The sequence below is a fragment of the Mastomys coucha genome, unplaced genomic scaffold (genome assembly GCF_008632895.1).
Source record: "Mastomys coucha isolate ucsf_1 unplaced genomic scaffold, UCSF_Mcou_1 pScaffold22, whole genome shotgun sequence".
Taxonomy (NCBI): Eukaryota; Metazoa; Chordata; class Mammalia; order Rodentia; family Muridae; genus Mastomys; species Mastomys coucha.
In genome coordinates, this window is record NW_022196905.1 from 146,632,957 (window position 1) to 146,640,536 (window position 7,580).

The window sequence follows — 7,580 nt, forward strand, 5'->3', positions numbered from 1 at the left end:
GCAGGGTAGTCTGTTTTTTTAATGTGGACCTTGCTAATTAAAGCTAGACTCTCTGGCCAGCCAGCCCTAGGGGTCCTCATGTTTCTGTCTCCAAAACAGGGATTAAAGGCACACAGTTGTAGAGGAATTTTAACCATGGCTTGCTCTGGCAAGGGATCACATTCAGAGACTTTCTAGACTGTGTGATCTGGCTGGAATACAGACGCGGCCTTAGTACATGCCTTTAATCCCAAACGTGTAGGTAAAGTTAGTTTGTAGAAGGAACATGTGTAAATTGTGAACTTAACTGAGGGGCAGACAAAGTGACAAATCAGAAGAAGGTTTAACAGAATGACTCAGAGATAGGATATGCCCAACTCTCATGTGAAGAGACAGGAAAGAGGCAATTTAAGAGAACAGCAGGTGTGGGTGGGGGGAGGCAGTTTTACTGGAACGGTTTTACAGAGAGAGATTCCAGGTGAAGACAGGAAAGTCAGAGAATGAGAAGGAGCCAGAAGACTAGATTGCTAGTGTTAGTTTGAGGCCAAGCAAGGCAATTGAGTGGGAAGGCAGAAAGCTTGGAGAGGAGTTTGAGTGAAGCTGAGTTGAACCATCCTTCCAGAAAGAGCTAAGAACGAGTGAGCTTACTCAGCAGTAAGTCTTAGATGCTGTGTATTAGTCAGGGTTTCTATTCCTGCACAAACATCATGACCAAAAAGCAAGTTGAGGAGGAAAGGGTTTATTCAGCTTACACTTCCCACATTGCTGTTCATCACCAAAGGAAGTCAGGACTGGAACTCAAGCAGGTCAGGAAGCAGGAGCTGATATAGAGGCCATGGAGGGATGTTACTTACTGGATTGCTTCCCCTGGCTCGATCAGCTTGCTCTCTTATAGAACCCAAGACTACCAGCCCAGGGATGGCACCACCCACAAGGGGCCTTCCTCCCTTGATCACTAATTGAGAAAATGCCCCACAGCTGGGTCTCATGGAGGCACTTCCCCAACTGAAGCTCCCTTCTCTGTGATAACTCCAGCCTGTGTCAAGTTGACACACAAAACCAGCCAGTACAGGCTGAAACATTCTAGGCCTAGATTAGATTGTACAGATGCTAGAAGCTTCCAGGCCTAGGCCTAGGGGTAGTTTGAACAGAGAAAGAAATGCTCTGGGCTCAGCCCAAGCTGTGTCTTCGTACATCTTGGGTCCGGCTCTCCTCTCATCCCTCCATCTGAGGAAATAAAGGTTACTTCTACACACACTTTTTTTTTTTTTTTTTAATGTGGGTGCTAGGAACTTGAATTCAGATCCTCGTGTTTGGAGAATAAGTACTGACTGAGCCACCTCTTCAGCCTTCCTGGTGACAGTTTGAGTGTGCATCCACTTCACATGACATCAGTTGTGACATCTGTAAAATTGCACCAGACTGTTGCAAGAATTGAGAGGGAGCCTTGTGGTACATGTCTAGTCATGGGGTTTAATGGTAAAGCTAAGGAGATGGGAGGAGGGAGCTGGAAGGAGGAGGAGGATTGCTCAACCTTGTTCCAGGAAACAGTGATCAGATGATCCTGGCCCTGCTCCTTCCCTTCCTCCACACTTCCTCTCATGGAAGAAGTTTTGAGTTGCTCCATAAGTTCATGACCCATTTTTTTTTTTATCTTGTTATTCCTAGCAGTAGAAATGCAAGGCCGGGCAGTGGTGGCACGCGCCTTTAATCCCAGCACTTGGGAGGCAGAGGCAGGTGGATTTCTGAGTTTGAGGCCAGTCTGGTCTACAGAGTGAGTTCCAGGATAGCCAGGGCTATACAGAGAAACCCTGTCTCAAAAAAAAAAAAAAAAAAAAAAAAAAAAAACAAGAAGAAGAAGAAATGCAAGGAAGATAGCTAGGTTGATGGCTCAGTGGATAAGAGTGAGCTCTTGATGCTAGAGTGAAGACCTGAGTGTGAATCTCTAGCGCCCATGTGGAAAAGCTGCACTTAACTGCCTGTTTGCCTCTAGCACCAGCAGTGAGCTAGTGAGACAGAGACAGCAGGGTTGCTGGGGCTTGTTGGCTATCAGTCTACATCTAAGTTCAGTGAGAGATCATCTGTCAAAGGAATCAGGTTGAGGGTAACAAAACTGTGCACCTGATATTCTTCTTCAGCTTCTGCGTCTATGCTCCACCCCGCTCCCAACACCACAGGTCTTGCACACACAGGATAAATTTAAGGAAGTGTTTTGTAAGGTTGTGTATATTTTTTGGCGGGGCCCCTTTAACATCAGCATTCTTTGTTAAATTAAGGTAAAGAGGAAGTGAAGGTGTACAAGGAGAATACAAGGTCATGCACAGAACAGCAAGGAGTCTACAGGCTTAACACAGTCTAGCATATATGGAGCTCTGTGGGAGGAGCCTGTAACCCTAGCATGTTAGAAGTGGGAGCAGCAAGATCAGAATGTTGGGGCTCAAGAGATAGCTCAAGAATGCTTGCTATTGGGCTGGAGAGATGGCTCAGCAGTTAAGAACACTGATCGCTCTCCTGAGTTCAATTCCTAGCAACCTCATGGCGGCTCACAACCATCTGTAATGGGATCCAATGCCCTCTTCTGGTGTCTGAAGAGAGCAATAGTGTACTCACATATGTAAAATAAATAAATAAACTTTTAAACAAAAAATGCTTGCTGTTCTTTTAGAAGACCTGTGTTTGGTTCCCAGTACTCATGACAAGCAGCAACACTGCCTGGAACTCCAGGTCCAGGGGATCTGATGCTCTCTTCTGGCCTCTGATGGCTACAGCCCCCTCCCATAAATAAAATATAAATATACATAATAAAAAATAAATGTAAACAAAATTAGATCAAGGTTACTTTGTGCTACATGGGGAGTTCAAGGCCAGGTTTGGATACATGAGGCCTGGTATAAACAAAACCAAGCAATCCAAAAGCCAACATGGGCACAGGCGGCTCTTGCAGAGGACCTTAGTTTGGTTCTCAGCTCCCACATGGTGGCTCATAAACACCTGTAACTCTAGTTCCAAGGAACCTAGCACTCTTTTCTGGCTCCCATGGGTGTGGCACTCATGTGGCAGATGTACAGATACATAACTAGAAGTAACAAGTTAAAACCAAAGCCAGCGCTGGGTCTCTTTGTCCCCTTTCCCAATGTGACCCCATTGAATAAGTCTCCCTTTCCTTACTAAAAAGGGATCTTTTGTAGGCAGCCGCTTGGAAGATAAAATCCAAGATGGCGCCCGGTTCCCGATACACTGTAGCAATAGACGATTCCACTGCGCATGCGCCTCTCCCGAGCAGGTGTATGCTAATGAGGGTCTGCCGGGGAACCAATCCAGGAGGACTTGGAAGCTCAGGCTTGGGTATATAAGGAGCTCTCTCCAGGCAGTCAGGGCCATTCCACTCCACTCCACAGAAGCAAGCAGACCTGCAGCACCTAGGAAGAAGAAGAAGAAGAAGAAGAAGAAGAAGAAGAAGAAGAAGAAGAAGAAGAAGAAGAAGAAGAAGAAGAAGAAGAAGCAGCAGCAACATCAAGAAGAGCCAAGAAGAGCTGAGACACCAAGAAGAGCCGTGACATCTAGAAGAGCTGTAACACTTAAGAACCTAGGAAAGCTGTAATACCTAGGTACCTTAAAGAGCTGTAACACCTAGGTACCTAGGAAAGCTGTAACACAAAAGAAAACTCCTGAGTAAACCGCGAAAGAAGTAGTCTCGGTGTTCTGTCATCATTGCTGCTGGTGGGCAGCAGAGGCGCGGAACACAATCTTTAAACCTAACAGCAGCACGAGGGCTATATATAGGTCATACTACAGGAAGGAGAGAATGCTAGTGCATTGTTGCAAGTACGGTGAAACTTGTCAAATGCTTCAAAGAGGGGGAAGAAGATACCTTCCCTCCAGGCCAGGGGGAAATGCACAGAGAAAGGTGTGTCCATCCCCCTGCTGTTTGGTGATTTTAGTGGGGTCATTGGGCTCCCCCTCCAGAGTGATGGACTTACCTGTGAGGGTCTTCATAAGGATTTGCACCTAATCTCTGAGATGAAGCAGGTATAGACCACACCCCTCCAGGATGTTGCAGTCACACTAGAGCTGGGCATCTTCTAGTTCCTTGCTGGCAAAGGTCAGTCTCTGCTGGTTTGTGTTGGGGATGCAGTCTTTGCCTTGGGTCTTTGCTTTGACATGGTGGTATCACTGGGCTTAACTTCTAGGGTAAGGGGCTTGTCAATTAAGGATTTTTCTTTTCCACTTATGTCTTCTGTGTGCATATGTGTGCACATGAGTGCAGGTGCCCACAGAAGACAAAAGAGGGTGTCATAAGTTTACAGATGCTTCTGAGCCCCCTGATATGGGTGCCTGCAGTAAACTGAATTTTGCCAGGCAGTAAACAATCTTAATCTCTGAGCCATTCCTCTGACTTCAGTTAAGGTTTTAACTGATAGCTGCATTGTCAGTGATAGCGGTAGCAGTCGTCACAGAAACACAGCTCTGATCTCAATGGATGTAACTCCAATATCAGACTTTTGAGGCAGGGTCTCATGTAGCTCAGGCTGGCTGAGAACTCCCTATGGTAGCTAAGGATGACCTTGGACTCCTGAGCCTCAGGCTTCTACCTCACAAGTGTTATGATTACAGCTGTGTAATCTTTTATGTGTGCCCATCTTTTATGTGTGCCTTGCCTTGCTTAATAATACTGATAATACTGTATTGTGGGCTGACCAGATGGCTCACTGGGTAAAAGAACTTGCAGCCAAGCATGAGGATCTCAGTTGACTAACTTGGGACCCACACGGTTGAAGATGTATATGTGGAAACCTGAGGGTGATGTAGGAGATCTTCCTTCATCACTTTCTGCTTTATTTACTGAGGTAGGCTCTGTTACTGAACCCAGAGTTTACTGAATCTGGAGCTGGATTGGGGGAGAGGTAGATCCCCTGTCTCTGTCTTGTGTTTCGACAGGTGGGCCACCACACCTGCCCATCTTTTATGTGGTTCCCTTGCCTGTATAGCAGGTACCATATCCACGGAGTCATGTCTCAGCCCCTGTACACATTTTCATCCAATCGTCTGGTGACAAGCATCTAGGCTGGGCCCATTTCCTCCCTGCTGGCTTCCACACAGGGTCATGTGCAGCCCACGTTGCCTGGGTTCCTGACTGTCAGGTATAAAAGAAACTGAGGACAAGTGGCTGACCATGATGCCTATTAGCATACTAAAGTGCATGCTGGCCTTAGTACTCTCTCAGTACCACAAGCACCTGTTACAGAGTCCATGCTGTCATCTTCTCCGCTCTTCTCACCCCATCCTTACCCTAAACTTCTTCAGCTAATAGTCTTCTCTTTTCCTAGCTTTTTATTCCTATAGAACTTTCTGATTTCACTCTTGACTCTCTCTTCTCTTTGCTCTCTTCTCTTCCTCTCTCACTCTCCCTTTCTCAGTCTCCCCTGCTGTCTTTCCTCTAATGGTTCAGTTCAGTCCACTGAACATGTTTAGTCTATCTCTCTGTCTTTCTCTGTCTCTCTCTGTCTTTCTCTCCGTCTCTCTTTCTTTCTGTCTCTGTCTCTGTCAGTCTGTTTGTCTCTGTCTCTCTGTCTCGCTCTCTCCCTGCTCTGGACCCTTCTAGATGTCTCTGGCTGTACTCTCCCTTGTATCTGCAATAACAACTTCCCCTCAGCCAATGAAGTGGTCATGTCCTCATTTTATACATTGACCATCCTACCTCCACCTCCCCAGTGACAGGCATGTCACACTAGGCAAGCACCCTACCAATTGAACTGCATTCCCAACCTCAGATTTTCTTTATCAGTATTTTTTTTAATATTGACAAATAAATGAGTGGTTTTCAGGGATGGAGAAATGTCACAATGGTCAAGAGCCCTTGCTGCTCTTGAAGATGATAGGAGTTGATTTCTCAGTACCCGCACAAGGCAACTCATTCACCTGTAACTCAGTACTAGAGAATCTTATTCCCCTCTTCTGACCTCCTAGGAAACAGGCACAAGCATGGTACACATACAAAGAGATATAGACACACATATACATGAATAATAAAAATAATTTAAAAAATGCTGGGTTTCATTATGACATTATCGTACACATATGTCAGTATGCTTAGCTCATATTTATCTTCCATTAGTCTCCCTTGTCCCTCCTCCCTCTCCCACTGGTCCTGTCTCTCTGTTTTATGTCCCATGCAGATGTGTGTGTGTTTATATTCATGTCCCATGCAGATGTGTGTGTGTGTTTATATCCGTCCTTCCACTGTGAGAGAAAACATGTCATATTGTCTTTTTTCATGACCTCTCTTGTTGCCCCTCCCCTCAGTCCATTCCACAGATCCTTTTACATTCATGTCTTATAGATATTTTACATCTGAGCTTCATATGAGAGAGAACACGTGACATTTGTTTTCTGAGTCTTGCTGGTTTTGCCTAACATGATGATCTCTAGTTCCAGTCATCTTTCTGCAGATGACATCACTTCATTCTCCATAGCGTATAGATGCCATGTGTATAGATTCCATAGTGTATAGATGCCATGTGTTCTTTATCTGTTTATCTGCTGGTGGGCTTGTAGGCTGATTCCATTCCTTAGCCACTGTGAATAAGGCAGCAGTAAACATGGATGTGCATGTATGCATGTGGCTTGCTGACTGATTCCTCTAGGTATATGCAGAGTGGCATAGCTGATTCACAAGGTAGTTCTAGTTTTAATTGGTTTAATTCCTCTGCTGTGTGAGCATACACATGTGCATGTATGTACTCAGATAATGTATGAGAGTGGGCACATGTGACCTATAGATGTCAGAGGACAGCTTTGTGAAGTCCATTCCCTCCTTCCACTTCCTGTGAGTTCTGGAGATTGATGTGAGAGCAGGCTTGTGCAGCAAGCATTTTCCCTACTGAGCCATCTTATCAGCTCTGATTATAATTAAAAAAACACTTTTATAGTGGACTGGAGAAATGGCTTGGTGGTTAAGAGCATTCACTGTTCTTAGAGAGGATCAGGGTTTAATTCTCAGTACCCGCATGGTGGATCACAGCTATTATTAGTTATGCACATGATGTACATGCATACATGAGGGTAGAGCACTCATGTACATAAAATAAAAACAAGTAAATCTTTAAAAACCTTACATATATAGTGGCTGTACTAGTTCTCCTGTGCATACACTGGTGGAAGTGTATATGGGGGACAGCAGTCTGACGAGATAGCTTAGCCCACATAACAAGCATGAGGGTCTGAATTCAGATCCCCACCCACTGCATAAAAACCCATGGGCATGTGAGGCAAAGGCAGATGGATCAATCTTAAGTTCAGGGTTATCCTGGTGTACATAGGAAGTTTCTGGCTGGCCAGAGCTACATAGGGAATCCTCTTCTCAAAAAGAAAAAGAAAGTGAAAAACAATTAAGTTAGATGCACAATGTTGATCTCTAGACTCCACATGCACCACACAGAGAGGCAGGGAGAGACTAGGGGTATATCTCAGTGATAGATCACCCCCTAATCTATACAGGATCCTAAGTCCCAGTCCTAGCACAAAAGTGGGGAATGGTACTGATTTTTATGATAATATTTACAAAACTTTCCTTTGTCTTTTGTATGTTTTACTGTCTGTGT